The 13,866-nt window shown below is 46.9% G+C and overlaps 1 protein-coding gene across 1 annotated transcript in view; it reads left to right on the top strand.

Annotated features, from left to right (window-relative positions):
* Positions 1-13,866, top strand: part of LOC118621248 (sine oculis binding protein homolog) — a 161,909-nt gene that overhangs the window by 70,339 nt on the left and 77,704 nt on the right. The window lies entirely within an intron of this gene.

Here is a 13,866-nt window from a genome sequence, read left to right as displayed (position 1 = left end):
CGCTTAGAGCATCGGCCTGCGGTCCAGAGAGACCCGGGTTCGGTCCCTGCTAAGGGCATGTACCTCGGTTGCAGTATGTCCCTGGCCCTGGTTGGTCAAGCAGGTGGCGGCCACTCGATGTGTCCCTTTCACGTTGATGCTTCTCTCTCTCTCTCTCTCCCTCCCACTCTGTCTGAACAAAAAATGGAAAAATGTCCTTGGGTAAGGATTAAAAAAAAAAGGTAGGAGAGACATAGTGAGGAGCAAACTGCAGAGAAGACTAAGCATTTTTATCGTTTTTAGTTTATCCCCAGCTATTTACAAAACTTGTGATAGACAAAAGGGCACTGCTCAAAGATGCACCAGTATGCCCAGAAAAGCCACACTCCCCATGAATGTGGAGGTTCAGGAAAGCAGAGGGCGGCCCCCAAAACTTGAGAGCGAGAGCCCACCAGCCCCAGCTCTTGGGGGCATCAGTTCCTTTGGCTGTGGCAGCCCTTGATGACACCCCACAGGATTGCTTTGGAACACTTCCAAAGACTGGTCTCCATTTCCATCTAGTTCCATTGACTGATGGAGTTGGATGTGTCGCTGGACCAGGGAGTCTCTAAGTTTCCTTCAGATTCCGAGATGCTATGATTATACAAGACAAAGAGAAAACATCCTCAGCAGTAACAGTTGGATACAAGATAGGTGTGTCAGTGTGTGTGACGCCGCCGGTCCTCGTAAAGGAAGACGCAGCCATATTGTGAGCTGTGGGCTGGCTGCCCACCAAGTAGCAGACTGAATGTAATCTGGCCCTTCTCTTTCTTAAAGCTTTTAATACGAAGGAGCCTGGTCTCTCTCAAGAACTCCCCATTAAAGTATAAAACACTCTGCCGGAGTCGCGGCGCTAGGAAGGCGCTCTCCTTCCATAAAGTCTATCACTATCTTATAGAAATCTCTCCCCCAGGAGGTCACTGAGCCCAGGGCTGCAGCTGTGTTTTAATAAGGGCTGGATAATTTTATGACCAATAACATTTGTCGTTACACATGCTACAAGAAGGTTAATCAAATCTCAGCCTTCAGGGCATAATCTAGGTTCCCACAGGAATTTTCCTGCAGAATTCTGTGTTTGGCTGGGGACGCTTCCTCCCCTCCTCACACATTAGCTGTTGACCATGGTTCGTAGGGCTGGATTTGTGCCGCAATTGTGTCTGACTGTCGCTGCGTGTTCCCGATTGTGTCCGACTGTCGCGGCGTGTTTCCGTAGTAAACTTGTTTGGCGGGCACAGACCTGAGCGGCATGGCTGTAGAAGGCTGGCTTTGGGCGCTTTTTGCTTCCAGGCTGATGCTTTATTTTTCAACTTGTAACTTTAGCGAGGCTGGAATATTCAATCTATCTGTTTCATTTGTGTTGGGGGAGCCAAAGTTTAAGGCAACTTTCAGACCTGAGATACCAAATATTTTTCCAGCATTTCTCTGTTGCTTAGGAAACTCATAAACTGGTTCAAACATCTCACTTGGGGAAATATTGAAGTGACATTTAACTCAGAAACAAACCGCCTTTGGTCTGCTAAAGAAAACAGCGTTGCTGCCTGAAAGGGCACCCGATCAAAATAAAGAGGGCAAGGGAGAGGGGAGATGGCAATGGAGAGCCCCAGTGTAGGTGGCTGCTGTCCAGATTTGAGATCGTCCATGTTTTCTCTTTGGTTTGGATTATGTGGCTAGATTGACCTGCGGTATTTCGACTCTCATGTGATGAAGGAGTGAAGTTCCCATGTTATTGAAGGGTCAGGAGACCCCAAAAGTCTCATACTCAGGACTCAATGATATTTCATGCAGCAAAGAACACAGACAATCAGGAGGACCCAGCTGGGTTCCAGAGTCTGTGTTAGGCCCCAGTGAGCTGCTCTCTGTCTCGATCTGCTGTGGGCTGTCTGCACAGGGCTGCCCTCGGGTTTGGTCTGACTGAGGCCAGGTTGCCTCAGAGTCTCCAGCACGGTAGGACTTCTGTCTATACCCCTGCCCCTACTTGCCATGCTGTACAAATCCAGTACAAGGCAGGTGCAAAGGATCTGACTCAGATTGAGTGATTACTGGAAGGTGAGTGTGTGTGTGTGTGTGTGTGTGAGAGAGAGAGAGAGAGAGAGAGAGAGAGAGAAAGGAGGCCTAAAACTGATTCAGTTTCCATGTGGTCATCTGGGTTGGAGCTGAGTTGGGCCTATTCTAGATTCCAGGGCTCGTGGGTCGAGAATGGAACTAGGCAGGTATGAGATGGGGTGTTTGGGGCCCAAGGAGAGGGGGTAGCGCACAGGGCGTAACCCCTTACTTCTTAGCACTTTCTTGGACTTTGGCTATATACTAGAGGTATCTGGAGATAAGTGAATGAATAAAGAATATTGACTTAAAAAACAAAAATGAGGTTCTATTACATTAAAGAGTATACACCTAATCTCTAGGCATTAGTGCAGAGGCAGAAACCAAAAAATCAAAGTGAACCTAATCTGAGTATTCAGATTAATTGACCAGTCTCTGTACCTTTGAAAACTGTCACCTGGATTATGTGAAATACAAAGAAAGGCAACCGGGGTGGGGAGGCACCCCGGCTCATCCCCCCTTACTGGACAGTGAAGGCAGTTGAAGTTCTTCAGCTGCTTCAAGCATAATCTTGTACTTTCCCCCAGTGGGTTTCAGTTCAGTTTGTGTCAGTTTATTTGTACAAATAGATTTTTTAAAAATTGTCTCTTGCTAAGGGACCTGACATCCGCCACTCTCAGAAATTAGAAATGACAGGCGCCCTGAAGGATGAGGGGCCACGGCTGATTTTCCATAAAAAAATAGAATCCACTCCGACTCCACTATTGTGGAGTTGTCTAATCTGCACATTTCGTGGCCATTTCAGGGGCTGAAGGAAAATGCACAGTCTGGTTCTGCTTGCTCACACTGCCGTCTTCTCCTGCAAAGCAAAACAAAGACCGTTCGCGCACCTGCCTTCCCTTTCTAAGGTTTAGTGCAGTGTCCAGTCCGGGACCCAGCGGGCGATGGCGGTTTCTGATGAGATACTTGATGGTTCTGAAATCCTCATGCTTGCTCATCCTTTGAGGTGCCTTTCATCTGCAGGAGCCACTTGCCCTGTGCACCCCGCCATGGGAGAGAAAGAAAACAAGCATCAAGACTTTTGATAGGGAAGAGAGTGGAGTTAAATTGAAGACAGAAGATGTTCTGTCTATTTTAGCCTGGCTTTTTAGGAACGGGGGGCAGGAATTGGAACCAGAAAGCAGTGAGAACGAAGGCAGCTTTAGGGCTTGGCTTCTCTCCACCTCTTGTCTCGTGGTTCTGATTTTCTCTGGCTGTCTGCTCCATGTTTTTCTGTGTCAACCAGATTTCTTTGCTTCCATATAGTTCCTGGTCCTCAGCATTTCAGCATGTACACCTCCATCATGGCCTCTCCAGTTCCTCTCAATGTTGTGACCTGTTGGTTCGGCTCCCGTCATGATCTGCCATAGTCTTCCGGCCTATGCCTGAGAGAGGAAGTCGGAATTAATCAGTTTATATTTTGGCAAAAGGCCACATCATGGGTGGCTGGACACCTAATCTAGTGGCTGTCCTGGGTCATGTGCATATTTTTGGTCCAATCAGCTAAGGCTGGGTCACATGGTACAAAACATGGTACAGTCCCTCAGAAGGGGATGTGGTGGGCAGACACCTTGATTGCTCTCTTAGGTCCACGGCTCAGCATTCATTGAGTACTCACCTGTGTCAAGCACTGTGCTAGGCATCAAGGGTGATCAAAAGTCTTGCATTCATTTTCTGCTTACGTAGTAAAGAGGGAAGACCACAGGGCCACAATTAGAAGCAGATAAGAAATAGCAGGGAGCACATGGGAAGATGGTAGAAGTGTGGGGCTTAATAACTCGTAACCAAAATCCAGAACACACTTTCTTCCTCTTCACTCTTGCTCTTTGAGTGGGAAAGCTGGACAGGTCCTTAAAAATGAATAAAACTCCTAGTGAAAGCTATGTCCAGGGCTCAGCTAAAATCCCACCTTCTCCTGAGTACCCCAGCCCACGAGGATGCCTCTTCCTCGCTGCTTGCCTAGCAGGGTCCACAGTTAAATAAGAATCTGCCATTTTTTCCCTTCCCTCTAATGTGTACATGTTTAATCTTCTCAATTAGGCAAAAAACTCCTTGAGAGAATGGACCAGGTCTTATGCATCTCTTCCCCACAATTGCCATAGTTGATGTTCTGTGAGTTGAACTAAAATGAATTCAGAATGCTGGAATAAGTTCTGGGAGGAACCTTGGTTAATGATCGAATATACTATGTATTAAAATGCAGTCCAATCCAAGAACTTGGTAAGTGAGATACGCAGGGATTTCGGTGATAACAAAACAGAAGAGCAGTACTTGAAAAGACCGGGAATGTAGACTTTGAGGGGTAAGTTCTTGGCTGAGGGAGGACATGGTGTGGAAAGTCATTGCTCACGGGAGGGTGAGCTGTGATGCTGAAGGTGAGCCTTTGCACCGGGAGGCCCGGCACACCAGGCTCAGAAGGAGGAGCTAGAAAAGACTCTGCAAGTGGCCCAGACAAAATCCCCACCTCTGCCTTTTCTGACTCTGGAGTGGGTGTGTGGAAGGAGGGGCAGTATTTGAATTCAACTGGCTGGTTCTCTTAATGACCTTGTTAGAAGGTCCATTTCAGGGACTGAAGGAAAATGCACCTGGGGCTTTCTCCAAGTATGCAATAGTTCTTTCCCTTCAGTTTATATATAGTATTCAGAAATCGCCATCTAAGAATTTCAGATATATCCATACTAATGATCACACCTTATTATTAATAGAGTTAAATGGTAAGACTCATTTCTAGTTATTGCCTTTATTATAGTTTCTGTGTATTTCAGCTCACTGAGAAAAGGCAGCCACAAACACCAAACAAAGAACAAGAAGAGGTAAACCAAAGGACTTACACGCATATACGAGTAACCAATGGATGGACAGTAGTTTGGGGAAAACAGGAGAAAGTGGGAGTGTGGGGGGAGGAGGTCAGTGCGGGAAAATAGGGGAGACGTCTGTAATACTTTCAGCAATAAAGATTTAAAAAAAGAAAAAGAAAGCTGGACGAGGTGCTGAAAGTGCGGAGGGTATGTCTGTGGACTTCTTATAAAGCACAATCTTTAAGTATGCATCTCATTGTTTCCAGCAACTTGACAAACTAAAGCCATATTGAAAATGAACAAGGGATGGAGCCGAAGCAGCTCCAACCGCCCACCAGTGTGGGGTTCGCTTCTGTCCCGCCCACCGTTTGTGAGAGGGTGCTTCTCAGTAACGTGGACACGGACTCGTGAATCCTCCGCACAGAGCGAACGAGAAAAGAGCCACACACACTCCAGCATTAGTAAGCCTGCTGCTCCTTCCTGTAGGACCTCCGGGGCTAGGAGGGGAGCGATGTGTCCTCCGATGAGGAGCTGCTGCTGGCAGCTGGTGGGGACAGTACTGGGCGTCACTCTGGGTCCCCTCTGCGCTTTTCCTTTTGTGTTATTCTAAGCAGTCGGTGTCCTGACATATTATGACCCCACGTTATAATTTTTCTACACATTTGGTCGGATCATCTGGCTATAATTCAGTGTTTTTCATTGTGAAACAAGGAGGCATTCCCATTCCCGGCCGGCTGAAAAGGAGCGCGAGAAACCTTAATGCATTGACCCCTATTAAAAATCGTCTTCATGTGTTAAAGAGACCTTCACATGCTCAGGCTTTTTTTCCTACTCACGTACAAGGCTAGTAGATAAAAAGGACTGTCTCTGAAGTGAGGGAGGATTTTTATAGCAAGCCCCTTAATGAGGGGCCAGTTGGGTTTAAAAATCATTACGTTACTTGGGGGTCAGGGAAAGGAAGGGAGGGTCAGAACCATCTCCACGTGGCCCCTTTAGGTCCCAGTATACAAGAGTTCTGAACCCTGCGCGGTGTCGGATTTTGCTTTTAGAGACACTTAGGAAGTGAAATGATGCCAGTGACGGGCGAAGGGCAACGGCATCCCATTGCAGGATGGTGGGCTGAAGACCTCAAGGCAGCACGGAGGACAAACAGCCATTTTGTCACCACCCCTGCCGAAGTAAACTGGAGGAATTTCTCTGAAAAATCTTCCATATCAATTTTAAACATTTCAATTTTAAACAGCAGCAATGGACACAGGCAGAGGTTCGCAGAGAGCACTGTCCGTCCGGGAGGGCAGCCCGCTCCCTGGGCCCAAAAGCGGGGGATGAAGTGGAGTGACACCCCCCCCTCGAGTCCCCACCTCGCAGAGCCGCCTTTGTCACGAGGAGTGTGAAGCACATGCCTTAACTTTTAGTTACTTCGGCTTTTTTGGCTGGTGTCGCATCTTCTAAGTCACAGTGTAGCTTCTCCTGTCCGTATTTTTACTGCACAGAAGGTCTCCCAATTTGCAAGCATTTGCAGCACGGCTGGGCCTGGAGAGAAAACAGAATGTGTATGTAGTACAGTATGCGTTCAACTGATGCACGAGACTCTTCCCACCATATGTGCAGAGTAGTGTGCTTTTCACTCCAGGTGCCGCAGCCAAAACTGCCAGGAGCACAGAGTAAGTGCAGGGACCTCGCACCGCCACGCACCGCACCGCCACCACGCCTCGCCCCTACTTGGGAGACCCTTGCTTTGAGCGGCAGCCTGCAGCTTCGTCCCCCCTCTGGCTCATTTGTCACAACGCTTTCCACTCACCTTTACACAGCCCTAACCTCATCCTTCTGCCTCAGCCCTGCCTGGGGTGCCAGCCATCGCTGAGGTCAGCGTGGGGTTCAGGTTGCCCTTCCAGTAGGTGAGGAGAGGGGGTAATTAGCACTTATGCTAATGAGGATGACAAGTCTGGTTAAAAACTCATCAGTTACATTAATGACACGAGGGAAACCAGCTGATGTTTTTTCCTTTCCCTTGAATGTTTATTGTCCTTCATCTCATGCAAGGCATAGCCTGCTGAGCCTTTTTACAGGAAAGTAACATCGGTCTGGGCTTTGTAGCTAAATCTTCTAGTGGGACACCTTTCATGATAAGAAAAAAACGTGAGTGATCTAGAGGAATTGTATTTTTCACTCACCTCTTTGAATGTGTCTCAAATCTTCTTGTGATAACATTTAGCCTAAATAAACCTAACTAGAGATTTTTTCCCCCAATTTTTATTCATTTATTTCTGTTACAGATGTTTCTCCTTCCCCCCCCTAGACACCCTCCTCCCCTTCCCGCCCTCCACCTAGCATTGTGTCTATGTCCATTGGTTACACATACGTGCATATAAATTCTGTGGTTCATCTCATCCATCCCCCTCGCCACCCTACCCTGAGGTTTTTGCTGCCTAAAATTTGAATCCTCACCTCCTTTGGCTTTACTGAAAACTTAATCTTTGTTTGAAAGCATACAGTATTTCTGACCAAAAGATATTGGTGGACGCACAACTCAGACCCATTTCTTGAGCTAGACCATTGGTGTTACATGGCAATTACAACTACTCTCATTCAACCAAGTGTGGTAACAAGCAGTACATACATGGATGGGAACAGTCACAGGGCAGTAACTTCCTTCACCTGTCCTTCAACTTTTCAGCCAGCAGTCTGGGAGGTGGGGTTCCTCTACCCATGGGCCCTGCAACAGGGTATGTCCGACAGACAGGAGGGGTTCTGTTTTTGATGGAGGTCACCTGCATGTAGTAACAGTGCTATAATAATCCATGTGTTGCAAATAAGCCATTGTCTTAACTCTCTACATTGACTTCATTTGTATTACTTGCAGGTGTTCTCCCCCAACATGTTAACACATAACCTTCAGGCCAGTAGAAAGTGTGCTTATTTGGTGTGTGCGTACATTTTTTGTGAATGCTAAAGGATCCGCTGCGCTCGCCTGTATCCACAGCACAGAGCAGTGTGTGGCCCTGTGGTCTGCCTGTGGGCTCCCCCACCTTTCCTGTCCAGCAATCTGGGGAATCCCTTGCCTGTGAGGATACACTTGGAATGGCAGTGCTCTTGGGTTTCAGCGTTGTCCTTTGTCACCGTGGGGTGTGGTGGAAAGTGCTGCACACCACAGGGGAAGGAACAGGCTGAAGGCAGAGCCTGCCTTGTGCACGTGGAGATCCGAGTGGGACGGGAGGCAGCTGTGCTAGCGGCTGCTCAAAGAGCGGGGAGTGCTGTGTTCTGGGAAGATCCAGGACAAGAGACGGGAGGAACTTTGAGCTGCCCGGGAAATCTGACTGACCGTCTGTGCTGGCCCTGTTGGAGTCTTCATGCCTAAGGGCTGGAGCCAGAGGGGAAAACTCCTGCATTTTAGCAAAGGCTCTGTAGAGCCGGAGCGGCTCCTGGGCCTTGGCCAGCACCCTTGGCTGGGGAGGAGCCACCGGAGCCTCCCCTTCAAGCCCATGGGTGACAGTCACCCTGGAGCTCGATTCTCATTCATTTGGTAGTTGGTTATTTTATTTTATTCTTATTTTTTGCATTTATCTTCAGATAGAGCAAGAGGGAGAAAGGGATGAAGAGAGAGAGAGAGAAACCTCTATGTGAGAGAGACACATCGAGTGGTCGCCACCCACACAACCCCAACCGGGGCCAGGGACAAACTGCAACCGAGGTTTGTGCCCTTAGCGGGAACCGAACCCGGGTCCCTCTGGTCCACAGGCCGACACTCTAACCGCTGAGCCAAACTGGCCAGGGCAGTAATTGGTTATTTTAATACAAACTGTGACCAAGGAACATGATTACACACCTGTCAGCCATATGACGAGAAAGAGAGTCTGTGAGCAGAGGAACAGGCCGCGTCTTTACCTGGGTCTCCACGGAGTCTTCTCCATCAGAGATGTCATTTTTCATTTTTACCTCGAAACAAGACAGACATTACAGCTACGGCCTTGTCTGCATCATTTATAGGAATTGCTGCCACAGATGCTAATCTAAACTAATACGATTTTATTTTGATTATGTCTTTGTGCACATCAGATCCTCGAGCACAGGCGGGCAGGGCATCATACGAAGAAACAAATGAGCATAAACAGTATGTGGTACCTGTAGAGCAGCTTCCTGTGACAGGGCCCGGGGTGGGAGGGATAGAGATGACAGTGTTTCCTACAGGGAGGACGATTGCAGATGAAATAAATCTTTAAAATAAAAGAAAGCTGTTTGCGAATGCACAGGTGACTAAGGGAGCGGATTCTCATTTTGGAGATGAGGTTGCCGGGTGACTCAGAGTCCTCAGGGCTCCGGAGGACAGACGAGGTGTCAGAAACAACCCCACAAAGCTCAAAGGCAGCTGTTTTGAGCTGAGTTCTAAAATGAACAAGGACTTAATATATACGGCAACATTTAGTTAAAAAAAAAAAAAAAAGCCCTAGCCTTTCGAATAAAAAAATATCCACTCATTTGCACATTTGCTGAAAATGGTGGAATAAATACCATGTTAGATTGTTCTTGTCTGTACCTGTCTGGTTCTGCCGTTCAGCTCGGGGAGAGTGTGTGCGGTCACACATGTGTGTCCAAGCTTGCTGAGCACTCAGCACGCGATACTGGTGTCCTCTGCTACTGCGTGAGAAACGAAGTTGATACATAGTGAAGTTAGTAGCTCGAAAATAATAAAGGGAGATGACATGAATGGTAATGAAAGTAATCAACGGTGAAACATTAGCCAAGCTACAGTTGGCCCTCTGTGTTCACATTTTCCACATCCGAGAATTGAAAATTTGGGGGATAAAGTTATGTAGTTGTTAATGTGTACTGTGTTAGTCAGGCCTGCAATTGGTCATGTCCGACTGACCACATACAGACTTTTTTTCTTGTCATTATTTCCTAAACAATACAGTATAACAATGATTTACGTAACATTCACATAGTATTGGGTATTATAAGTAATCTGGAGCTGATTTACAGTACATTGGAGGATGTGCATAGTTTATATGCGAAGACTATGCCATTTTATATAAGGGACTTGAGCATCTGTGGGTTTTGGCATCTGCAGGGCGTCCTGGGACCAATCCCCATGATACCGAGGGAGGACCATTTGACAGAAGCGTGGTGAGGGCCATGGAATGTAACATACAGCAAGCAGTGCCCACCAGCGCTGGCTGCTTAATATGGACGAGAGCTGCTCAGCCAGCATGGAAAGTGTCTTGATAGAGATGCCACTCATGAAACAAGAAGAAATGAGATAAAACGAAAACAAAACAATGCCTTATTTGCAGAGAGTAAAATGGTCAGTAGATGGCTGAAGAGAGATAGAAGTGGTCATTCAGTATTGATGTGTCCAGGCTGGGGAGAGGGTTAGGATCCTGATGAGTGGGTATATTTCTGCATTTCTAAAAGTCCCCAAGCCTTCACCAGTGTCTTCTTATTGGCATTTGCCTCTGGGTGATAAGCATGCGCTACTGTTGCACACAACTCAATTTTAATCAAGACTCAAGACTTTAACAATAAGAAAAGATAGTGGGTCTCTATTGACTTCCTGCCAGCTGAGTTTTACTCTCCAAGAAAAGAAAGTAGTTTTGTGATATGTAAATAACTGTCATCTGTTGAGTTACTTACTCTGTGCCAGGCATTGTGTAGGACATATGATGGATGACATCATTTAATCCTTTCAACAAATCTCTGAGCTGGATGTTATGCATCCCATCCCCTCCATTTTACTGGTGGCATCGGAAATCAAACTCAGCTCAGTATTGGCACCAAACGCCCCTCTTCACCCCTTTCTGTACAAATATTCTCAATCAAATGGCATGTGGAGTGCTCAGCCTTTAAGAATTTGTTTGCACTTTTTCTTGCTTTTTACTCCCTTATAATTCTTGTCTGCTTACAAGAATATTTTCTACTTCTTGCCTTTTAAAATTTTTTAAAAATTATTTTTCCATTTATCTTCTGATAGAGTGGGAAAGAGAGAGAGAGAGAGAGAGAGAGAGAGAGAGAGAGAGAGACATCAATGTGATAGAGCCATGTTGACTGGTTGCCCCATGCACGACCCCGACCAGGGCCAGGATGACCTACAACCGAGGTATGTGCCCTTGACTGGAATCGAACCCAAGACTCATTGATCTGTGGGCCAACCCTCTAACCACTGAGCCAAATCAGCCAGGGCTACTTCTTGCCTTTTGTGGTTTACTTTTATTTACCTTTTAAAATTATAATTTTTTAAAAATCTAAATTTTAAGAAGGATGTAAATGTATGATATTTGATGCTCCAAACTGTATTTGGTTGCACCTTGGCAAGGGATCATTTGTTCTAATATCATTGAGCTTGAAAAATTAAAATATGTTGAACATGTGTGCTGACTACCATTCATTTTAGATGCTAGTTGTTTGATTGTCTACGGTTGCCAGGCACACGGTAGATGCTCAATGAATGAATGATAGATATATGGATGGATGGATGGATGGATGGATGGATGGATGGATGGATGGATGGATGAACTGAATAAGACCTAAGGAAAAAGTTATGTAAATGCCCTTGTCATTACTGTTGGCGTTCTGTGGTTTGGTATAAATACAGAGTTAATGGAATTGGGCAAAACATTTTTGCAATTCAAAGGCAAAGTCTGTCGTTCTTTAAGGCAAGTAAATGAATGAAATTGTTTTTATCACACTAGACAGCGTGTAAACACTGCTTGATTTTGTAAAGAAGCGAAGGCTAATATTAGTACTACTTATCAAATGATCTTAACTTGATAAGTATTCTTACTCCCCTTTCACTATTTTCCACAGCCAACCATACAGTTTTCTGTTCTATAATTAGGCAAGAACCACGAGAAGAGTTCTGTGAATATAGAATTCTTTGTTCTTGAAAACTTGTCTCAGTTTATCTTGATACCCAAGAAAAGATTCAGGCTCCCACTCTCACCTTGGGATCCCATAGTCCTTCATTTGTAGGATGTGCAAATGAAGCTGAAATATAGGAGAAATTTCAAGATGAGCAGGCCCTCGAGGGCGAAGTCTGTCAGTTTCAGAAAGGTGTCCTTCCCCATCTCCACACAGAGTTTCTCCTGCTGTGGCTTGCATCTTCCCCAGGTATTCCCCATCCTCCCTCTCTTCCTATTCCCTCTTTTCTGCCTCATACCTCAAGTGCAAAATACCTGGAAAGGCCATTGACCGCCATCCTGGGGGCTTAGGGTTTGGATCTGATCAGCCGTTGGCTGCATTCTTATTGCCTGTTTTGCCTTTGGCCTGGTAGAATGACCTTCAGGCCTTGACCCCCAGGGAGGTGCTCACCTTCACCATGGAGAGGGGAGACCAGAGGCAAGATTTTCCTCTCTCCTGCAAGGACCCACAGGGACAATGAGTCATGACTTCTCTGCCTTCTAGTAATATCAAGCTGCTGCTACTGACTGCCCCCTGGAAGAGCCAGCGTGGTGTGGGCTTGAGCCTGTGCCTGACGTTGCGACACACATGCTCAGAGCCCAGCTGGGCCATTCTGAGCTCTCTAGCTTTGGACAAGTTATTTAACTTCTCCACACTTCAGTTTCCTGGCTGGCAAAGTGGCGGTGGGGATGGTCACACAGACCTCATCAGGGTTTGGACAGCTTGGACGAGCCAGCGTCTGCAGAATGCTTGGCATGGTGCCTGGCACAGCACGGGCTTTACCCTGATGTTACTGTCACGGGACTTCTGGGTTGAGTTTCTTCCTTCTTGGTGACAGCTCCTTGAAGTGGTCATTGAGTTGGAAGTGTCTGGAAGTGGTGGTAGTCCCTCCACGCAGTCCGGTCGGTGGCTGAGAGCCTCCTTCCAGGGTGGCTCCCGGTTCTCTCCCAGAACTGCCCCGGGCCGTTAAGGTAGCAGGTGCAGAGGAGGCGGAGTAGTTTGGGAATTTCGGTGACCAGAAAGGTTGGGTGGGCGAGGGAATGGAGCAAACAGGAGGGGCAGCCGCTCACGGTGCAGGAAAAACCCCGTCTTGTTGCCAACTACACGAAAAAAGGAGGTGATGTGAAGGCTCAGGTCACTTCTCGTCCTTTGTCCCCTGGGTTTCAATTTTAAAATATGTATACCTCATATTGATAATGATAATAACAATGGTTAATAATAATACTAATGTGACAGAGGAGCAACTTTCAGATGAAGTTATCCTCTAAAAATGAATCTTCACCCAGTACTCCGCTGCTGGCTTCCACAGACTTCCCCCAGCATCCAGTTCTGCTCGAGTGATTATCCCCTATTTAAACATGCCACAGTCCCACCTTTTATTACCTCCATTCATCATCTGCAGAATGGCTGGGATTTTAAATTAAGACTCCGGAGAGAGTCATTTGAGCAGAGGTTATTATTTCTGACGCCCCTTTGCTGCTACCTTTGCATTTGGCTCCTCAGAGAGGCTGATGGGTCCTGTGTTCAGCCAATTTAGACTTTGTTCCCTTAAGCCTCTGTTAACAGGTCAGGTGGCACGTGGATCGTGACTGAAGCTGTCAGGAAGACCATCCTGCTCAGAGTCACACCCCCACCTCGCACTCCGAGAGCCCAGGGGCACTGAGTGGCGGTGTCTCCGTCTTCCTCCTTTGCCTACTTCCACTGGCACACACCACAGCGTCATTCCTCGTCCGTCGGGACACTGGTGTGCACAGTGCACGTAACAGTCAGGATTCTTTTACTCCTTGTCCTGGTCTTTCTTCTTCGTGTCCAGGCCAATTTTAGGTCTTTACAAACATTGCATAACTCTCACTTCTGTTTCTTGCAAAAGAAATCTTATATTTAAGATAAATTTTATATGGGGCATCATTATAGGGTGTTGACTATAAAACTGTCCCAGGCCAGAGCAGTGACGTCCAGAGTGCAGGACTAGAGTGGCCGGTCCAAGGCTATGTTGGTGAGGGGACAGCAAGCTCCAGCTCGGCCAGTTGTACAGCTCAGAGGGCCCAAGGCAGGGCAGGAGTCAAGGATGAGGGTC

The sequence above is a fragment of the Molossus molossus genome, unplaced genomic scaffold (genome assembly GCF_014108415.1).
Source record: "Molossus molossus isolate mMolMol1 unplaced genomic scaffold, mMolMol1.p scaffold_m16_p_8, whole genome shotgun sequence".
Lineage (NCBI taxonomy): Eukaryota > Metazoa > Chordata > Mammalia > Chiroptera > Molossidae > Molossus > Molossus molossus.
This window is presented reverse-complemented; position numbering and strand designations above follow the sequence as displayed.